Raw genomic sequence first — 23,025 nt, forward strand, 5'->3', positions numbered from 1 at the left:
GGAATCCAGGATGGGGTGACTTGACTGCCTCCCACCAGGGTCTGTTACCCAGAATCCCTTGCAAACCTAAAAAATTGTCAAAAAAAACACATTTTCCCCACATTTCTGTCGTGGAAAGTTCCGGAATCTGCGTGGATCCAAAACTTTCCACCCACCCCACGTTCCCCAAAGTCTTACGAGAACAACGGTACCTCACTTGTGTGGGTCGGCCTAGTGCCCGTGACAGGAAACGGCGCAAAACGCAACCTGGTCACACCTCAATTTCGCAGTGAAAAATGACCCTTTTTTGGCAAAATGACTAGCTGTAGTTTTTGAACCCTAGCTCTGCGGGCACATTGGGAAACCTAGCAAACCTATACATTTTTGAAAACTAGACACCCAGGGAAATCCAGGAAGGGGTGACTTGGCTGCCTCCCACCAGGGTCTGTTACCCAGAATCCCTTGCAAACCTAAAAGATTGTCAAAAAAAATACATTTTCCCCACATTTCTGTCGTGGAAAGTTCCGGAATCTGCGTGGATCCACAAATTTCAACCCACCCCGCGTCCCCCAAAGTCTTACGAGAAAAACGGTACCTCACTTGTGTGGGTCGGCCTAGTGCCCGCGACAGGAAACGGCGCAAAACGCAACGTGGTCACACCTCAATTTCACAGTGAAAAATGACCCTTTTTTGGAAAAATGACTAGCTGTAGTTTTTGAACCCTAGCTCTGCGGGCACCTTGGGAAACCTAGCAAACCTATACATTTTTGAAAACTAGACACCCAGGGGAATCCAGGATGGGGTGAGTTGACTGCCTCCCACCAGGGTCTGTTACCCAGAATCCCTTGCAAACCTAAAAAATTGTCAAAAAAAACACATTTTCCCCACATTTCTGTCGTGGAAAGTTCCGGAATCTGCGTGGATCCACATATTTCCACTCACCCCGTGATCCCCAAAGTCTTACGAGAAAAACGGTACCTCACTTGTGTGAGTCAGCCTAGTGCCTGCGACAGGAAACGGCGCAAAAAGCAACGTGGTCACACCTCAATTTCGCAGTGAAAAATGACCCTTTTTTGGCAAAATGACTAGCTGTAGTTTTTGAACCCTAGCTCTGCGGGCACCTTGGGAAACCTAGCAAACCTATACATTTTTGAAAACTAAACACCCAGGGAAATCCAGGAAGGGGTGACTTTGCTGCCTCCCACCAGGGTCTGTTACCCAGAATCCCTTGCAAACCTAAAAAATTGTCAAAAAAAATACATTTTCCCCACATTTCTGTCGTGGAAAGTTCCGGAATCTGCGTGGATCCACAAATTTCCACCCACCCCGCATTCTCCAAAGTCTTACGAGAAAAACAGTACTTCACTTGTATGGGTCGGCCTAGTGCCCACGACAGGAAACGGCGCAAAACGCAACGTGGTCACACCTCAATTTCGCAGTGAAAAATGACCCTTTTTTGGCAAAATGACTAGCAGTAGTTTTTGAACCCTAGCTCTGCGGGCACCTTGGGAAACCTGGCAAACCTATACATTTTTGAAAACTAGACACCCAGGGGAATCCAGGATGGGGTGACTTGACTGCCTCCCACCAGGGTCTGTTACCCAGAATCCCTTGCAAACCTAAACAATTGTAAAAAAAAATACATTTTCCCCACATTTCTGTCGTGGAAAGTTCCGGAATCTGCGTGGATCCACAGATTTCCACCCACCCCGTGTTCCCCAAAGTCTTACGAGAAAAAGGGTACCTCACTTGTGTGGGTCAGCCTAGTGCCTGCGACAGGAAACGGCGCAAAAAGCAACGTGGTCACACCTTAATTTCGCAGTGAAAAATGACCCTTTTTTGGCAAAATGACTAGCTGTAGTTTTTGAACCCTAGCTCTGCGGGCACCTTGGGAAACCTAGCAAACCTATACATTTTTGAAAACTAGACACCCAGGGAAATCCAGGAAGGGGTGACTTGGCTGCCTCCCACCAGGGTCTGTTACCCAGAATCCATTGCAAACCTAAAAAATTGACCAAAAAAACACATTTTCCCCACATTTATGTCGTGGAAAGTTCCGGAATCTGCGTGGATCCTCACTTGTGTGGGTCGGCCTAGTGCCTGCAACAGGAAACGGCGCAAAGCGCAACGTGGTCACACCTCAATTTCGCAGTGAAAAATGTCCCTTTTTTGGCAAAATGTCTAGCTGTGGTTTTTGAACCCTAGCTCTGCGGGCACCTTGGGAAAGCTAGCAAACCTATACATTTTTGAAAACTAGACACCCAGGGAAATCCAGGAAGGGGTGACTTGGCTGCCTCCCACCAGGGTCTGTTACCCAGAATCCCTTGCAAACCTAAAAAATTGTCCAAAAAAACACATTTTTCCCACATTTCTGTCGTGGAAAGTCCTGGAATCTGTGTGGATCCACAAATTTCAACCCACGCCGCGTCCCCCAAAGTCTTACGAGAAAAACGGTACCTCACTTGTGTGGGTCGGCCTAGTTCCCGCGACAGGAAACGGCGCAAAACGCAACCTGGTCACACCTCAATTTCGCAGTGAAAAATGACCCTTTTTTGGCAAAATGACTAGCTGTAGTTTTTGAACCCTAGCTCTGCGGGCACCATGGGAAACCTAGCAAACCTATACATTTTTGAAAACTAGACACCCAGGGAAATCTAGGATGGGGTGACTTGACTGCCTCCCACCAGGGTCTGTTACCCAGAATCCCTTGCAAACCTAAAAAATTGTAAAAAAAACACATTTTCCCCACATTTCTGTCGTGGAAAGTTCCGGAATCTGCGTGGATCCACAAATTTCCACCCACCCCGCGTTCCTCATAGTGTTACGAGAAAAACGGTACCACACTTGTGTGGGTCGGCCTAGTGCCTGCGACAGGAAACGGCGCAAAAAGCAACGTGGTCACACCTTAATTTCGCAGTGAAAAATGACCCTTTTTTGGCAAAATGACTAGCTGTAGTTTTTGAACCCTAGCTCTGCGGGCACCTTGGGAAACCTAGCAAACCTATACATTTTTGAAAACTAGACACCCAGGGAAATCCAGGAAGGGGTGACTTGGCTGCCTCCCACCAGGGTCTGTTACCCAGAATCCCTTGCAAACCTAAAAAATTGTCCAAAAAAACACATTTTCCCCACATTTCTGTCATGGAAAGTTCCGGAATCTGCGTGGATCCTCACTTGTGTGGGTCGGCCTAGTGCCTGCAACAGGAAACGGCGCAAAACGCAACCTGGTCACACCTCAATTTCGCAGTGAAAAATGTCCCTTTTTTGGCAAAATGTCTAGCTGTGGTTTTTGAACCCTAGCTCTGCGGGCACCTTGGGAAACCTAGCAAACCTATACATTTTTGAAAACTAGACACCCAGGTAAATTCAGGAAGGGGTGACCTGGCTGCCTCCCACCAGGGTCTGTTACCCAGAATCCCTTGCAAACATAAAAAATTATCAAAAAAAATACATTTTCCCCACATTTCTGTCGTGGAAAGTTCCGGAATCTGTGTGGATCCACAAATTTCAACCCACCCCGCGTCCCCCAAAGTCTTACGAGAAAAACAGTACCTCACTTGTGTGGGTCGGCCTAGTACCCGCGACAGGAAACGGCGCAAAACGCAACGTGGTCACACCTCAATTTCGCAGTGAAAAATTACCCTTTTTTTGGCAAAATGACTAGCTGTAGTTTTTGAACCCTAGCTCTGCGGGCACCTTGGGAAACCTAGCAAACCTATCCTTTTTTGAAAACTAGACACCCAGGGAATCCAGGATGGGGTGACTTGACTGCTTCCCACCAGGGTCTGTTACCCAGAATCCCTTGCAAACCTAAAAAATTGTCAAAAAAAACACATTTTCCCCACATTTCTGTCGTGGAAAGTTCCGGAATCTGCGTGGATCCACAAATTTCCACCCACCCCGCGTTCCCCAAAGTCTTACGAGAAAAACGGTACCTCACTTGTGTGGGTCGGCCTAGTGCCCGCGACAGGAAACGGCGCAAAACGCAACCTGGTCACACCTCAATTTCGCAGTGAAAAATGACCCTTTTTTGGCAAAATGACTAGCTGTAGTTTTTGAACCTTAGCTCTGCGGGCACCTTGGGAAACCTAGCAAACCTATACATTTTTTAAAACTAGACACCCAGGGAAATCCAGGATGGGGTGACTTGTCTGCCTCCCACCAGGGTCTGTTACCCAGAATCCCTTGCAAACCTAAAAAATTGTCAAAAAAAACACATTTTCCCCACATTTCTGTCGTGGAAAGTTCCGGAATCTGCGTGGATCCACAAATTTCCACCCACCCCGCATTCCCCAAAGTCTTACGAGAAAAACTGTACCTCACTTGTGTGGGTCGGCCTAGTGCCCGCGACAGGAAACGGCACAAAACGCAACGTGGTCACACCTCAATTTCGCAGTGAAAAATGACCCTTTTTTCGCAAAATGACTAGCTGTAGTTTTTGAACCCTGGCTCTGCGGGCACCTTGGGAAACCTAGCAAACCTATACATTTTTTAAAACTAGACACCCAGGGGAATCCAGGATGGGGTGACTTGGCTGCCTCCCACCAGGGTCTGTTACCCAGAATCCCTTGCAAACCTAAAACATGGTAAAAAAAACACATTTTCCCCACATTTCTGTCGTGGAATGTTCCGGAATCTGCGTGGATCCACAAATTTCCACCCACCCCGCATTCTCCAAAGTCTTTAGAGAAAAATGGTACCTCACTTGTGTGTGTTGGCCTAGTGCCCGCGACAGGAAACGGCGCAAAACGCAGTGAGGTAACATCAAAATTGTCTATCTCAAAACCACCTGACTTTGCAAGGGGGGTCGCATGGGTTGTTGGCCCGGTGCACGGCGGCCATCTAGGGAAACCTACCAAACCCATACATTTCTGAAAACTAGACACCCGGGGGCTTCCAGGGAGGTATGGCTTGCGTGGATCCCCCAACGTTTCCTTACCCAGATACCCTGCAAACCTCAATTTTAGCTGACAAAATCCCTTTTTTCACACTTTTTTGTGTGGGAAAGTTGTGGCATCACCAGGCTCACTCAAATTTCCCACCTCCCAGCATTCCCCCAGGTCTCCCGGTAAAAATGGTGCCTCACTTGTGTGGGAGGCCCAAGTACCCGTGACAGGCAAGGGCCCAAAACGTAGTGTGGTGACATCAAAATTGCCTATCTCAAAACCACCTGGTTTTGCAAGGGGGGTCACTTGGGTTTTTGGCCCGGTGCACGGCGGCTATCTAGGGAAACCTACCAAACCCATACATTTCTGAAAACTAGATACCCGGGGGCTTCCAGGGAGGTATGGCTTGCGTGGATCCTCCAATGTTTCCTTACCCAGAATCCCCTGCAAACCTCAATTTTAGCTGAAAAAATCAATTTTTTCACACTTTTTTGTGTGGGAAAGTTATGGCATCACCGGGGTCATTCAATTTTTCCACCTCCCAGGGTTCCCCTAGGTCTCCCGGTAAAAATGGTGCCTCACTTGTGTGGGAAGCCCAAGTACCCGCGACAGGCACACAAGTGAGGCACCATTTTTACTGGGAGACCCAGGGGAACGCTGGGAGGTGGGAAATTTGAGTGAGCCCGGTGATGCCACAACTTTCCCACACAAAAAAGTGTGAAAAAAGTGAAACTGAACCATTGACTCACAGCTTGTGAGATGTAAAGCCACGACAAGGCACCAACCTCTTTACAGGCCATTCATACACCTTTCATACGTGTGAGACATACAAAACCATTCACACCGCCAGCCGCGGCCACCAGCACACAGCGCCATTCAAGGGCCCATCACTTTCACACGCCACATTCCTGACACAGCAACTACACAAGCTGATGGATTGCGTGGAGTGGCACTCAGCTAGCAGTGTGTGTAGTGACCAGCAGCAAGTAACTACTCACACACAGCCAGCCGAGCACCAGTCCACACACACCGCTAGCCGAGCGCCAGTCCACGCACACCGCTAGCTAAATACCAGTCCACGCACACCGCTAGCCAAGCGCCAGTCCAGGTACACCGCCAGCCAAGCACCAGTCCACGCACACCGCCAGCCAAGCACCAGTCCACGCACACCGCTAGCCAAGCACCATTTCACGCACACCGCCAAAGAAGTGCAAGTCCACACACACTGCCAACACATTTAGGATTTCTTTAGACAAAAATAAAAACACAAACAAATCGCAAATAGATACAAATCTACAAACACAAAATCAGAAACTAAACACATTGCACTAACGCCAACCTTGAAACAGAATCAAATTTTTCAAAGAATACAAACCAATCAGTTAACTTTACCACTCATGAATGCTCCCAAAAATTATTTTGCGTATGGTACGCTCTAAAACAAGCAGGGACACACAGCCCAGGTTTAGATGGACAGTCGGGGCAGTACATACGAATCTCCTTCCGCGTACCTCTTCGCCAACAGACTCTGCATCTCCTAGTGGGAAAATCTTTTGCCGGTGTGGGAGGGATGAAATCAGGAAAGTGGCGATCTTTCAATCGAACCACATCCTCCACCACTCCAAATCTAGCAACACTTGCCTGTTCCACAACAACAAGGCTAGCTATCATAGAGTGCTGAAACTGAAGAAATGTCAACTTTGACGCAGGAGAACACTCCTTGAACACAATAAAAGCATTGAAAATTGCTAATTCGAAGAAATGGATGGCCAACTTCTTATACCAAACATAAGCCTTCCGAATAGCAGAGTAAGGTTCCAACCTCTGATCTACTCTGTCAACACCACCCATGTGCTTATTGTAGTCTAGAATGCACACAGGTTTGCGCACTTCAGCAACCTGACCCCAAACAGCCACAGGTGAAGTACTCTCATCATGGATGGTAGTCAGCATGTGCACATCCCTCCTGTCCACAAATTTTACAGCTAGTAGTTCATCACTATGCAAGGAACTGCACTGCCCCCTCTGAAGTTTTTTGCAAACAAGCTCTTTCGGATAACCTTTACGGTTAGAGCGGATTGTGCCACATGCAAAAGTGTCCACTTTATACAATTCCTTAAATAATTGCACAGCAGTATAGAAGTTATCAAGGTACAAATGGTGGCCTCTGTGAAACAGTCTTCTAGCAAGATCCCACACAATTTTCTCTGCAACTCCAAAAGTGGACGGACAACCTGGGGGGTCAATAGTAGAATCTCTACCAGTGTACACACGAAAATTAAAAACATATCCTGTCCTACTCTCAGACAACATATACAGCTTAATTCCATAGCGTGCCCTCTTGCTAGGGATGTACTGCCTAAAAACTAAACGGCCCTTGAACAAGACCAAAAACTCATCAATAGATATTTCTTTCCCTGGAGTATAGATCTCAGAAAATCGATCTACAAAGTGATCAAGAACGGGCCGAATCTTAAAAAGACGGTCACAGTCAGGGTGATCTCGTGGCAACTCCATAGAATTATCAACAAAATGCAGCATACGTAGCAAAAGTAAATACCGATTACGAGTCATAACTGCAGGAAATATGGCAGTTGCCAACAAGGGGCTAGTAGACCAATATGAAGCCAAGGTTGGCTTCCTTACCACACCCATCAATAAAGTCAAACCCAAAAACGTCTAAATCCCTTCCAGATATGTGGGAGTCCACCGGGTAGCTCTAGACTGGGGCCTAAGTTTGTCGCTGTTGTCCCTCAAAAACTGTTCAGCATACAAATTCGTCTGCTCAACAATCTCCCCCAAAAATACATCATCCATAAACAACTGAAAAAACTGTATAGGCAAAAAGTTTTCACAATTCACTGTACACCCTGCATCACCGCTAAAGGCAGGCAACACCGGATGTACCATGTTTGGATCAACCCAAAGTCCAGCACGTCCAGTAGGAAGCCTAGCAGCCTCAGACTGCAATCGAGATGCCTCTTGCAACATCGGCACAGCAGTTTCCTCCTCTAAGACAGGCACTTCATCCGCACTGAGAGTTGCTTTATCCACACCAAGAGTACCTTCATCTGCACTGAGAGTACCTTCATCATCCGATGATTCCATGTTGAGTGAAATCTCACTGCCAGAATCTTCCCCTCCCTCCTCTCCCTCAGACGCACTGTCAGTCTCATAATCATGCTCAGAGGAAGATTCAAGAAGCATACCGACCACCTGTTGAGCAGTCATTCTACGGCTAGCCATATTGCTTACTAATAAAGGTAACTTGTCAAACAAGTCAACAACAACAAACACTTTGTAAAATAAGTAATAAACAAAAAGCACCTTTATCAAAAACTCATATATACTCCAAAACAATACCACTCACTTGCCAGAGGCAGCTAAACTACTCACCACCACCAACTCTGTACAGACACAGTATGGATCAACAATATCCCACTAAAAAAGAAAGAGAAAAGCAATTACACATAAGACTATGCAAAACACATCGCAAAGAATTTCATGCTCAAACCACTAACTAAATATGCCGCCATTATGACACCACTTACAAAAAAATTCATTCAGACATTATATTATTACTCATTTGGTGCAAATACAACAACAAAAAAATTCTTACCAAAACAATGCAACTGCAGAACAACCACTGTCGAAAAGCTTTAGACTAGAATAAAAAGGAGAAAAAAACTTTATTGTAACATATGCATATAATGCTCTAGACCATCACGTACTGCGCAAAATTTATTGCTTGAACCTCCCACTTTCAAGAAGGAAAGATCGATGGCCCAATCCTTTAGAAGCAACGCGGTGAGAATCTGGAACTGAGCCTCAGCTCCGGACCACCCCCTCCCTCTTCCCAGTCCTTCAAAACTGACCTCAAAGTTCTCCTCCTGCAAAGACACTTCCAAACTTAATTCACACCCTCTCTATTGTCTGAAGGAAGTCTTTACATTATAGGAAATTCTGTTCTCCATGCACGTAGAAGTGCCTTCCCAGTGTGTTCCTGTGTTTTGCGTGTCTGCCATTTATTGCACTTTTATACCTCTACTTGTACTTTGTACTCTTTTGTAAGTTGCACACATGTCACTTTTCCTCTTGTAACGTATTGTTTGCTACCTCTTGTATTTTGTTTGCTTTTGATACATGCACAATTACCACCATTGCCTCATGTAACAACGTTTGCTCTTGTTTTCAGAGTGTCTGCCATTTATTGCAGTATTTTACCTCATGTGACATCCATCAAAGAGCTGCGTGAATAATTACCTGGTAATCCCCTCATCACAATGCAAACACCCACCCGAAATAGGTACCCAGTGAGGGCACACCGTTCGCATCGCCCTAACCTGCTCAAGGTTCATGTGACCTCAGTGACAGTCACAGCGACTGGATCACAGTTGCTCTAGGGTGTGCTGCTTCGTAGGCCTGCCCGCAAGACTGGAGATGAACTTCAGTATGGATTGTGGTGGACAGGCCTTCAAGGATAACCCACAATTGACACCACTACAGTACACCTGCTTGTGCTAAGACATCAAGCCTTCTAAGGTCTAGTGGGGCCTTCTACGGTCTAGCATGGGAATGAGCTCCCTCAGTACAGTGGTGTGGTGGACTGGTCATGAATGCGGAACCCGGTTCCCCAGTTCCAAATTCAACAGCTCCGGCCATAGTGCCACATCCCCACTGAACGCCATACTTGCCCACTGAGAGAAACTCGCACTGCCTTCAGCTATAACCTAATTGTGCCCGCTATAAACACTTGGATGTGGCTCAATTCAAATTATGCACTTGATAAGAGTAGTACGCTGCCTAAAAAAAAAACACTCATAGGGAATGCAAAGCATGTGAAATGTAAGCAGAAACAACATGGTTACCTTAACGATCTCACACTCAGAATTCAGAAATCAGCGAGTGGTTTCACCCGAAAAGTTATGGACATGACTAGAGGGCCCTGAAGGGAACCGTTTCACTGTCCATTGCTTACATCCTTACAAAACATAAGCAGTATGGTAGACCACATCCATAAACACAGAGCCATGGTGCACATTGTGTTTTCCAATTCACCCATCAACCAGGTATTGCAGTACCTCCAGGAATGGTACACTCTCCCACCCTGGAAACAACAATGCTGTTCAAAGGAAGACGAGAAAACGAAAGTAGCACTTCACTGGCAAACTCTGTGATGCTGGTGTATTTGGATGTAAAAAAAAAACAATCAAGCCACTTTGCAACCCCTCTGTCTTACTTTATTTTGCCCCCCCTGGAAACAACAATGCTGTTCAAAGAAAGAAGAGAAAACGAAAGTAGCGCTTCACTGGCAAACTCTGTGATGCTGGTGTATTTGGATGTAAATAAAATCAATCTGCCCACTTTGCAACCCCTATGTCTTACTTTATTTTGCCCCCCCACCCTGGGAACAACAATGCTGTTCAAAGGAAGACGAAAAAACGAAAGTAGCACTTCACAGGCAAACTCAGTGAAGCTGGTGTATTTGGATGTAAAATAAAAATAAAACAATCTGGCCACTTTGCAACCCCTCTGTCTTACTTTATTTCGCCCCCCCCCCCCCCCCTGGGAACAACAATGCTGTTCAAAGGAAGACGAGAAAGCGAAAGTAGTGCTTCACTGGCAAACTCTGTGATGCTGGTGTGTTCCGATGCAAATAAAAACAATCTGGCCACTTTGCAACCCCTCGGTATTACTTTATGTCGCCCCCCCTGGGAACAACAATGCTGTTCAAAGGAAGACGAGAAAACGAAAGTAGTGCTTCACTGGCAAACTCTGTGATGCTGGTGTGTTCCGATGCAAATAAAAACAATCTGGCCACTTTGCAACCCCTCGGTATTATTTTATTTGCCCCCCGCCCCACACGCACCCACCGATCCTAAAATCCCCCCTCCCCAGCCCCAAAACTCACCTTTACTCTCGACGCGCAGGAAGCAAATGGCTTCCTGCGCCTCGGAGAGCAAAGGGGATACCTCCAATGACGTCAGCGCGCCTTGCGCGCTGACGTCATTGATGACGCGGGGGAGGGGGGCGGCGGGAGGCAGGGGAAGGTCTTCCCCTGCCTTCCCAGTTAAAAAAACAAGATCGACCACTCACGGTGGGAGCGCCAGCGATTCCCCCGTGGGTGGGTGTCATGACGAGATGGTCTCGTCATGGGCACACCGCGACTGTGCTCCATGACGAGACCATCTCATCATGGGCACAGAACGGGTTAAACATCATCAACATAATGTGCAGATAATCTAGTTCACAGGGAGAAAGAAAAAAGCTTTATTCAGCATTTTAAAAGTTAAACGTCTGTGCAAACAAAAGGCCAATGGCTAGTCCATGTTCAAATGCCAAGGAGTGAATTTGCTTGCTTGCCTGCACTGCTAAGGACCGGGATCATCTCCTCAGAGGGGCATACATGGGGGCAGGCCAGGCACCGCAGGGACAGGATCAGGGTGCAGCAGAAGGAGGCAGTGAAGAGGTGGGGGATGCAGGCGAGACACTTGCAACTGCAGTGGAGCTCACTGAAGTGGTGGGTGCTGTCACAACTGTGGGGCACAAGTCAGATGGTGGGGGTGCCGGCACAACTCCAGTGGGCAGGTCAGATGGAGTGGATTGGCTCACCACTGCAGTGCCCAAGTCAGACAGGGTGGTCATGGACTCCAAAGCAGTGCCTACATCCATGAGAGCGGAATGGGGGACAGGTGAGGTCGGCAGAGCAGGGGGGGGACACGATCCCCACATCAGTGGCACTAACAGTCTGACCAGGTGTGGAGGAGCAAGTGCTGGGGGGGATGGCCTTAGCATTTTGGGGATGGTGTATCTGTGGGTGGGGGAACCTGGGGCAGGGAGTGGTGGGGGAACCTCTGGAGTGGTGGCCTTGGGGATGGAGGACGGAGACTTTGCCTTGGAGCTGCGTGCTGGCGGGGGGGTCTTGCTCTTCTTGTGCTGGGGTGACTTGCGGGTGGGTGTCTTGGTCTGAGTGCGCCTGGGGGAGGGTGTCCCGGTGTGAGGGGCACTCCTTTCTGTGTGTGGGGACTTCCTCTTCCCCTTGTAATCAGGATCTGCTGGGTCGGTGGGGAAGAGGCCAAGGTCACAGAGGAAGAGCTTCTGGGGGGATGGGGTTGCAGGTGAGGCAAGGGAAGGGGGCTGGGAGGGAGAGGTCTCGGAGGACTGTGGAGTGGTTGTGGATGACTGTGTGTGTGTCAGCAAACCAGCCCCTGTGAGTGTGGAATCAGTCCCCTGCGCTTGCTTGTGTGCACATCTAGCCCTTGGTTTCGGGGGTTTTTGTGCTTGGGACAGGTAGTGTGCTAGGAATTGTGGGTGCTCCAGGGGTAGGAGGGGTGTGGGACTGTTGGAAGAGGGACACTGCTGCCATCAGGGAGGAGGCCACTGACTTGTTGGTCCTCTGTAGGGCAGACATGCCCGAGGAAATGTTCTCCATGAATGACACCAGTTGTGTCAACAGACCTGTTTGTGCATGGAGGACCTTCAGCATCGATGTCTGCCCTACATGCATCTGTCGAAGTAAGTCCACAGACTCCTCACTCAGGGCAGCAGGGGACACAGGGGCAGGGGGTGCGGTGCCTGGCACAAAGGAGACATGCTCACGAACACGGGAGCCCACAGGGACCTCTGGGATGGGAGTCGCTGGGAGGGGGGTGGTGGTGGTGGCGGTGGTGGAGACAGCCTCACTGGCTGGGGTTTCTTGGCTGCTGACACCCGCCTCCACAGGAGCTGCTGTGGCCTTCAGCTGGGGGGGATGGTGCTGACGACTCCTCTGTGTGGCTCAAATCGCCCTCCGTGCCACTGGGTCCACCTGACTCCTCTCCTTCTGTCCCTGTAAGGCTCTGTGGCTCCTCCTGGTCCGTGGAGCTGTCCCCTCCTGTGGCTGTGGATGTATCTGGATAGGACTAGGAAGAAAGAGAACAACATCAGTCACCTGCACCGACTGCACACACCACAGTGAGTACATTGTTGAAGATTGCATTAATCTCTTAGCATGAGCTGAAAGCCATTTTGTACTTGGCAGCCATTTTAGTTAGCTATGTGCTGGACATTTGCTGTTTCCCTCTCCCAGAGTCTTACACATGCTCAGATGGGCCTACTTGTTCCTAGTATAGAACTGTCAGGCTGTTCTAACTGATGTCAGCAACTTATTACTCCTCCTACTTGTTGACTGTGCAGTTTCTGTATGACCATCTCTGTGTGTAACTCTTCTCATGTGTACTTGTACCGCCTTTTTTCCGCCCCTGTGTGGGTATATAATGCCCCTGTTCTCGGCACTCCTTAGAAAATGTCTCATACAGTGATTTGAGAATGCTGTGTGATGCATTTTTCCCTCTTTAGAGGTTAAATAAAAATATGTCTTTTATATTACAGCTTATGTGCCAATCTCTTCTTTGTTGGTTTAAAAGGACCAGGTGTATCAGTGAAGCCCCTGAGAAGGTTTTGATTTCTTCAATTGGTGCCCTCTCTGAGGCTCACCAGAGAACTGGCTATCCAAGGGAGTGATCTTGATGGGAGACAGGAATCTACTGAGGAGGACAGAACAGGACTCTAGTAAAAAGGTACCATAAACTGAGATTCTGTCTCTGCAGCCCAGTATATTTCTGGTCTTCCTGATTGGACTCCTCCAACTGCTTACCCCTCATGACTGAGAACATTTTTGAGGTGAGTATTCTGAAATGACCGTTTGGTCACTCAGAACTTGGTAGTTAAAATCTGGAAACTTGTGCTTGGTAAGGTCGTTTGTTGCGACGCTTTTTGGATTTGTATGGAAATTGGCCAATGTTTGGAATTTGGAAATATGTAAACTGCAGTTTATGTAGGCAGGTAATGAGAAACGTTTGTAAACTTGAACGGCACACTTTGAGTTAAGTGCTACTTTGTGTATAATATTGTATATGCTGCAATATTTTTGGCATGCCTGTTCGTAGCCCACATCGTAGAATGTGTTGCTTTCTTGTAGGTACCTTTGGAACTTGTATTGAATTAGCTGGCTCCCCTTGAGGGGATACCTAACTAGGTTTAGGTATAGAAACGTATTTCTTCCTTGGTGACTAGTACCCCGAGGAACTAAATATGTACATTGAAAGGATCCTGGTCTGTTCACTTAGTAACATTCATAAGTGGTGATATGCAGAGCGTTTTTTCCTGGTGTTCTGCCAGCCAAATCTAGTGAATATGACTTACAACTAGTATTTACAAATAGTTTGGTTTAAGTACAGTCTGTGGGCTGTCTTTTGTTTGTGGCTTAAGTGTTGATCTGTGGGTTAAATGTGTGTTTAAATGTCTGTGGTTTGTCATTAGTGGTACTTGTGTGAGTAAGTAGCGATTGCGCTCTTGGTGCAAGAATGGCTTGCCTTAAGTGCCCTGTATTATGTGTATGACACCGTTTTGAAAATGTCTGGAATGAGCTCAATGTTTTTTTTGTCATCATTCTGTTATGCAAAATATCATTAAAATAAAATATATTTTAAAAGAATCCAGCAATGAATTATATAATATATGCTAAATAGCTGCACGCTATCATTAAATTGACAGAGTAAGACAGTATACATGTGTGCAAATTGCCACAATGTTAAAGATAAAATTAGAATCCACATTTAATAGGAATAAAAAAAGCTTCAAAAAACGAAATTGTGTGTTTTGCAACAGATAAAATTAAGATACAAAATGTCACAGCATTTATCCTTCTGTATTAGGTATTAAAAGGCATTCACATTATCTGAGTGAGTTGGTTGTTGCAGACCTGAATACAAATTACAGAACGACAGATTTGTGCTGGCTCGAAAGGCTGACTTGAAAGGTGTGTGAATTTGACGCCTTTACATGTCAAGCAGCTGTGTAAGCACATGGGTATTTCTGACTCCACTACCCCTTATGTTAGTGCAAACACGGTGTAAAATCCTGCATTCAGACTGCTGTTTTAAAAGTTAGAAATATAGTTTCATTATTTTTGATAAACAGAGGAGAGATTGACAGTAGGGATTTCTTTTCTTAATTCCTTTTTAAATAAGGATAAGAGTGGTTTTTGATGTTAAATAATAATGACTGTCCTTTAAAAGTGGCGCAGACTTAAGATGTTTCAAGTTAGGCTTCTGTGCTTAGGGCTAAGAATGCGTTTAAATATGATAGGCAATGGGATGCAGCTTGCTTTTCATATGTGGACTCATCAAAATGATTGGATTTATTAAAAAAAAAATATATATATATATTTTGATTATATAAAAAATGTTATTTAAAATAGGTGCATTAAATTCGTTTTTTAATATTTATAATGCCTAATAATGATACTGTGACCTACTAGCATCCAAATTGAATTTAAGCCGTGCTATACAGCAATAGGGGGTCACTTACATGTGAAATGTCACTTTACCCAGGCGTACAAAACTCATTTTTAAAAGGGTATACATTATACATTTCTGATGCCACATCTCTGGGATATGTAGAGGACATTCTGGGGATGACTATTATGCAAAAACATTGTAGGATATTCATTTTTAAGTGCCCCAAACATCAAAGTCGAAAATGAGTAAAATTCACTATTTAAATGAGGTTATTCCAATCAGAGCAGCTTTTAAACTGCCTTAGGCTCCAGTAAATGCACATATGTAAGCATAGACTTAATAGCTGACATCTATACTGCTCGACAAGCACTCAGCACACTGCTTACAAATATAAATATGTACAAAAAACTGGCAGAAGTTATTAAGCTTACCTCTGAATTGCTGGTAGACAGGAATGGAGTGGGTTTGCTGTTGAGCTCTCAGTCTCCAGGGTCACTTTGAATTGGTAAAACTGCATGAAAACCTTGCACGCAAGATGGAACAGCTGCGAATAGGTTAAAGGTCGAAGTTCTACATTTAGAAGCAGGGCTCAGAGCAACATTTGCTTTGACATTTCGACATTTGAAAGAGGAAATGGCAGGGCAGGGTCAGAAAGAGGTTTTGCTTACTTTTTTTGGCAAAAGCAAGTTTGTGTTCACTCACATGAATAGATTGCATAATAATAATGGTATATGTCAGCTTTTATTAAGACAATGGCTCTGCCATATGTATAGCACTAATGCTTTTAGGGCTGAATTCAGGAAGCAATGGGATTTAGTTTGAATTCATGTGCCCTCGTGTTACACTTTTACATTTGCTAAAGGAATATGTTCTTTAGCTAGCTGAATGTGCTATTTAGCTCCTCAGAGTTTGTTTATGCCCAGTTGCTACAAATTGGGGTTGATAGTGTTGACAGAATGAAACCTGTTACATGTTTCCTACTGTCAAAAAATGGGGGGAGGATGCTAGCTCCTCTACAAATTAAGGGTAGGCAAATTTATGTTTTCTCTCTCTTTTTCTCAAATTCTTTTGAGCCTGTCTAAACTGTCTGTGAAATAGCCATGATACATTTAATTGGCGATTCAGTAATACTGTTTTAAACATTATTAGCATTAATAAAACGAATAAATAAATTTGCTATGTTACTGCCCATCCTGTCTGATGAAATTATGAAAGGATGAGTAGTCTAGATTGCTGTTTCCTTATTTGATCTTTAAGGGGAACTAGCTGTGGGTAGTTTTTGTTCTAAAATTCTCAGGTGATAACACCACTATTGTTTGTTATTCTCATGCTACATACAGTTTTGCAAGGGCATTGCTAGTTTTTATTAGCTAGTCTGTGTAAATAAACTGACAGTCCTTACTAGAGCTGATGTTGCATAGTTTGGATTGTGAAAAGTAGAATGCAGGGAAGATGCCCATGTGATCCTTAGCAAACATTTTTGAGGAAAATGTTGTTTTATAGGAGTCTGTTAGTCACAAGATGTTCCGCTGGAGAACATGTACCCATTATGTTGAAGTTTTTAGTTCGTTATGTAATAGGAATCCTTGCTAAATTAGCAGTGTTAGATTTTCCTGTTGTTCCTATAACATGAGAGCATGGTCCTAAGCATACAATGTAGGTGCTTTTATTAAGAGAAATCATTTTAGAAGTGTCTGCAGTCCTGTACAAGTAATGCAAAGTCTATGAGTAAAAGTGCATAACATTTCCTTTTTCTTGAGGGTCTTTAGATAATTAAGATAGGAATATACAGATGTAAGGATTTGGAGTATGTCTGTATTGTTTTTCTCTTTTCCTCAGGTTTTGGTAAATGAACACAGACTTCCTTGACTGCTTGGGATTGGGTGACGTATTACTCTTGTCAGTTCACCAAAGAGTTCCTTTTATACTTGCCAATAGGTCCAGGCTGTTGTTTTATTTACTCTCACATAGATGAAAGTGGTTCCAGGGTGCCGTGTTAATATATGGGGCGTCCCTAGACTAGGAAGTATTCTGAGACTATCCTCTCTGTTGATAGATTATTTCTGTGCCTTGTCTAAAGACCTTTTGTTCTGTCCACCAATAGATATTTGCTGCTTTACAACCATTGCCAGAGGGTCGCGGACATCAGATCCAGCTTGAGGAGTCAGCACCAGTCCAGCTTGAAGTCAAAGTGAAGGTAACCTGCACAGGCACTGCTGGCAACCAGGACCTCAGTGAAGGTAGAAGGCCGGAAGCACTGGGATGAGAGTACCCCTGCCACTGTCTTGGGCGAAAGACGGGGTCACAAATCAGAAAGGAGAAATCGTGGATCAAGCTTTTGAAGCCCAGCCGAGAGTCACAGACCGACCAGGAAGGCGAGAAAGTTTTTACTTGAGGTAACCCCCTTTGAAACAAGGATTGCTTCAGAGATCCTAGCATCAGGCCTCTGAATCCTGGTCCTAAAGTGGCTGTAAAGTTTTCACCTTTGTTGGTCAAGAGATACCTGGCCAAGCTGAATGCTATCTATGGCCCCAACGAAAGAGCAGTGTGCCAGCAGAGCAATACAGGAGTTAGGGAAGGACTTGAGTTCAGGGTACAGGCAGGGCCGGACTGATAATGCCGGGCACCGGGCAATCCCCCGGTAGGCTGGATGGGGTGGGGGCCGGTTTTGAGAAAGGGGGCCGGTTTTGAGACAGGGGGCCAGTTTTCTTGTGCTGGGGCCGATTTGGACCTTGACCGTGACCGTCCGACCGACGTGAGACTCAGTAGTAGTCTAACTGTGTTGACAGACAGGCAGACTAGTACTCCACCTCGACTCTCCCCGCTTCGCTCAAGGTAGCAACATTTAACTACAACTATGCTGCTGGTGCTGCACGCACTGTCCGTTACCCAATTTTATTTTATTAAAAGAAATCCACCTGGCTGCACCTACATGCCGCGCGCAGCGCTCAGATGTCTCCTGCTGCCGCCGCGTCTGCGCTCCCCGGTCTTACAGTTTACCCTTAGCAGAGGTGGGTCTGGTGATGATGATCATGCGCATTGGGGCTCGCGCAATAAAATCCAATGCGCATGATCATCATCACAAAAAGTGCGCGTGACTTGCAGAGGAACAGGCGAGGCCGAGGAGGCAGGCATCTAATGATCTCAGAGGCCAGAGAGACGACACTGAAGAGAGGCACTCTATAATTTAATTACCTCTAGACCCCCTGTCTGCCGCCCACAGGTGAGTCCAGTCGTTTGCATACACATATGCAATCCTTGATTATGGCACTGAGGGGCCGGCCGGGCCGGAATTTAAAGGAAAACGTTAGGCCCCAAAATAAACAACATGACACAACTACAGGGAAGTGTCCTCTTTGTCCGATCCATGTGGCTGTGAAACTAAACAAGATAAACGAGGCAATAAAATAAAAAATAGACATTTTTAAGTCGAAATGTCTGTTACTTGCAAAAAATAAAGCCCGTGATGACATTTTTACTTTGAACATTTTGACTCGAGTTTTCTGGACTCTACCTTTGCAAAAAAAACATTATTGCTTACAATCTTGTACTCCCCTACATTATGGAAGTTCACTTTTTAGCGTATTTAAGCTTGCGCTAATAAATTCCGGTATGAAACGCACTGGTAGCTTACATTAAGAAGTGCACAGCGAGGACATGCTGAAGGTGGTACACTTGCCAGGTCTAATTAGCATATATGAGCACTCAGACATCTGGCTATTACATTGGAAGAATACATATCCTCTGTGCCCTTCTTGCAGAATTGTATCTGCTGCCTGAGGACTTCAACTGCATTTTACCTCTTGTCACCCAAGGAAAGCAGGCATTTGTAGCAGCATTTCTAGTGCATTCTGTAGCCAATCGCAAAAGATTACTGCCGAATGCCGTGACGTATCACTTTCACTGTGCACAGCGCAGAAGTTAAAGCTGTACGTTGTATTTCTTTCCTTTATAACAATGTGTTTCAAAAGATGCAGTTCCATCCAACAGCAAACACACGCTCCATGAAAATAACAGCGCAACAAGTAATGACAAAACCGCCAATTTAGATTGACAACTTTTTGGCTGCAGCAAAGCTTGCTCGAATAAATGCATCTTAAAAGCAGGCTTCCGTCGTGCACTGCTGTCTGCAATAATACATTCTGAGGTTGAGATACGGTGGAGTATTATTAGCAATATTTTGAAATTCGTGAAAATAAAAAGCCAGACCAGTGCAATACTGCATAGCTAGATAATTCAATTCTACGGCCAGAGTTCAATAACTTGTATCTGCTTTTGACTGGGGCTGATACTACGGTATCTGATATCCGATTGGGCTTCACTTTTATCACTATGCACTGTTATCATCACAGTAATCCGTGCCCATCTGTGCTCCAAACATGGCTCCCAGGCTGCAGCTGCTTTCCACCTCAGTTTCCCAGGGGTTCACGGTGCCACAGGACGCCTTGATATGCTTCATGCACTGAGAGTTGGCGTCGCTTGGCTATGGATGTTTGGGGACAGTGTGCCCATCTTTGCTCCAAACATGGCTCCCAGGCTGCGGCTGCTTTTCACCTCAGTTTCCCAGGAGTTCACGGTGCCACAGGGCGCCTTGATATGCTTCATGCACTGAGAGTTGGCGTTGCTTGGCTATGGATGTTTGGGGACAGAGTGCCCATCTTTGCTCCAAACATGGCTCCCAGGCTGCAGCTGCTTTCCACCTCAGTTTCCCAGGAGTTCACGGTGCCGCAGGACGCCTTGATATGCTTCATGCACTGAGAGTTGGCGTTGCTTGGCTATGGATGTTTGGGGACAGTGTGCCCATCTTTGCTCCAAACATGGCTCCCAGGATGCCGCTGCTTTCCACCTCAGTTTCCCAGGGGTTCACGGTGCCGCAGGACGCCTTGATATGCTTCATGCACTGAGAGTTGGCGTTGCTTGGCTATGGATGTTTGGGGACAGTGTGCCCATCTTTGCTCCAAACATGGCTCCCAGGCTGCGGCTGCTTTCCACCTCAGTTTCCCAGGAGTTCACGGCGCCACAGGGCGCCTTGATATGCTTCATGCACTGAGAGTTGGCGTCGCTTGGCTATGGATGCTTGGGGACAGTGTGCCCATCTTTGCTCCAAACATGGCTCCCAGGCTGCGGCTGCTTTCCACCTCAGTTTCCCAGGAGTTCACGGCGCCACAGGGCGCCTTGATATGCTTCATGCACTGAGAGTTGGCGTCGCTTGGCTATGGATGCTTGGGGACAGTGTGCCCATCTTTGCTCCAAATATGGCTCCCAGGCTGCGGCTGCTTTCCACCTCAGTTTCCCAGGCGTTCACGGTGCCACAGGACGCCTTGATATGCTTCATGCACTGAGAGTTGGCGTCGCTTGGCTATGGATGCTTGGGGACAGTGTGAGTGACCCATTCTCCACAGGCACTGTTAGTGTTTCCACTTTTAGGAGTTTGCAACCCAATATGTATTATGTGACCCTTGGGTTGGTAGAAAATATAATTGATATACTCTTTTGAGATACCTTGGGAGTGAGTTCAGCGTACATTTACACTGTTTTCATGAGCTTTCATATTGTGTATATGTCTTCTATGGTGTAGTACCTCACAGCTTGTGGCCCATACAAGCCTCTCCTGCCTTTAATGGCAGCTCAGGCTCCCCATTCACCAGTGGCACGTGAAGTATCAGTAGGTGTTGTAGCACCCAGGATAATGTGCTGCATGGCTAAATGCATACAAGGTCCCAAAGGCGAGACCTACTGGCCAATGCTCGTCTAATACGCTGTTGAAAAGCAAAATGTTTTAAAAACTGTTTTGAAAGAGCAATAATAAAATATCCCAATAGTTCTAGGTTTAGCGGACCACAGAGTAGCAAAATCCCTTCTAAGCGAACACGGATATGCCCATAAAGAAAATTTGTTGCAGAAAAAAAGTGGATGGAAATCAGAATAATGTGGTTGCTACAGGCGATGCAGCGCCTACCTCTGGCAATGTCCCCACCGAATAAAAGGGGAATAAAAATCACAAGCTGCAAGAACAAAAGTGTATGTCAGAATGTACTGTCCATCACTGTTCCTCTGCCACTAAACACACCATCCAAAATTCTTTCAGGCTGCTAGGGTTATTATTCCAGCATGGCAGAGTACTTCCCATACTCTCAGCTTGTCTCAAAGCGGCCAGTGCTGCTAGTTGTGAAGTGAGAAAGCTCACAGAGCCAGTGGCAGACTAGAGCTCCTGTTCAGGGTGGAGCAACGTGCAAGGTTTACTTATCAGGATATCTCAGGGCTCACTTGCTCATCAGATTGCATTTACATCAATGGCGTAGCTAGGGGGGGCGGTGGGGGCGGTCCGCCCCAGGCGGCACTATTTTCGGGGCGGCCAGCGGCAGCTGCGTGGCACTGGTGCTGTCACTGAGCAGCCAGTACACCACACGTGTTACTGTACGTGCAAGCGCACCTGCTTGCACCCAAATGCCGCACCACACAAAATGCTGCTCCACCTAACTTAGTGGTGGTGCGGCGCCGGGCCCGGCTTACTGTTTATGTGGGTCCCAGGGCCGTCAATCTTGTAGCGAGCGTAAAGCGCCACCAATGACGGCCCTGGGAACAATTTGTGGCCAGCCCCGCGGTGTCTACTGCAAGCAAAGCTACATGCCTATCTTTCCCTTCTCCATAAACCCCCTCGTTTTAGACTCTTCCTGCTCCCAGCCTGACCAGTCCTCCCCAGTCCCTGCGGTGTGTTCGAAGGCAGAGTGAAGGTGAGGGTGAGTGTGTCTTCTCTGTTTATTTAAACTTTTCATTTAGTATCGCGTGCACGAATTCAAAGCACATTTCACGAGAGTTTATTTTCCGTCACATTGAGAAGAGCTGTGAACTGGGAGACAGAAAGCATCGGTGGGGGTGGATAGAAGGTAATAGGGTTACAAGAGAAGCAGACACAAGGGGAGGCGGTGCAGGCAGAGGGGGAGATGGTGCACGCAGAGGGGGAGATGTGCAGGGGGTGAGATGGTGCAGCAGGCAGAGGGCGAGACAGGACAGGCAGAGGGGAAACTGGTGCAGGCAGAGGCTAGATGTGCAGAGGGTGAGATGGTGCAAGCAGGCAGAGAGAGAGATGGTGCAAGCAGGCAGAGGGTGAGATGGTGCAGGCAGAGGGAGAGATGGTGCAGGCAGAGAGTGAGATGGTGCAGGCAGAGAGTGAGATGGTGCAGGCAGAGGGGAGGTGGTGAAGGCAGAGGGGGAGATGGTGCAGGCAGAGGGTGCGATGAGATGATGCAGGCAGAGGGTGAGATGGTGCAGTCAGAGAGTTATATGGTGCCCTCAGAGGGCGAGATGGTGCAGGGAAGGGGGACGTGGTGCAGGAAGAGGGTGAGATGGTGCCAGCAGAGGGAGAGATGGTACAGGCCAAGAGTGAGATGATGCAGGCAGAGGGTAATGTAGCGCAGGCAAGCGGGAGATGCTGCCAGCAGAGGGGGAGATGGTGCAAGCAAAGGGGAGATGGTGCAGGCAGAGGGTGATGTGGCGCAGACAGAGGGTGATGTGGCGCAGACAGAGGGAGAGATGGTGCAGGCAGAGGGTGAGATGGTGCAGGCAGAGGGTGAGATGGTGCAGGCAGAGGGTGAGATGGTGCAGGCAGAGGGAGAGATGGTGCAGACAGAGGGAGAGATGGTGCAGACAGAGGGAGAGATGGTGCAGGCAGAGGGAGAGATGGTGCAGGCAGAGAGTGAGATGGTGCAGGCAGAGAGTGAGATGGTGCAGGCAGAGATTGAGATGGTGCAGGCAGAGGGGAGGTGGTGAAGGCAGAGGGGGAGATGGTGCAGGCAGAGGGTGCGATGAGATGATGCAGGCAGAGGGTGAGATGGTTCAGTCAGAGAGTTATATGGTGCAGGCAGAGGGGGAGATTTCTG

Source organism: Triturus cristatus, chromosome 5_1 (assembly GCF_964204655.1).
Source record: "Triturus cristatus chromosome 5_1, aTriCri1.1, whole genome shotgun sequence".
NCBI lineage: Eukaryota > Metazoa > Chordata > Amphibia > Caudata > Salamandridae > Triturus > Triturus cristatus.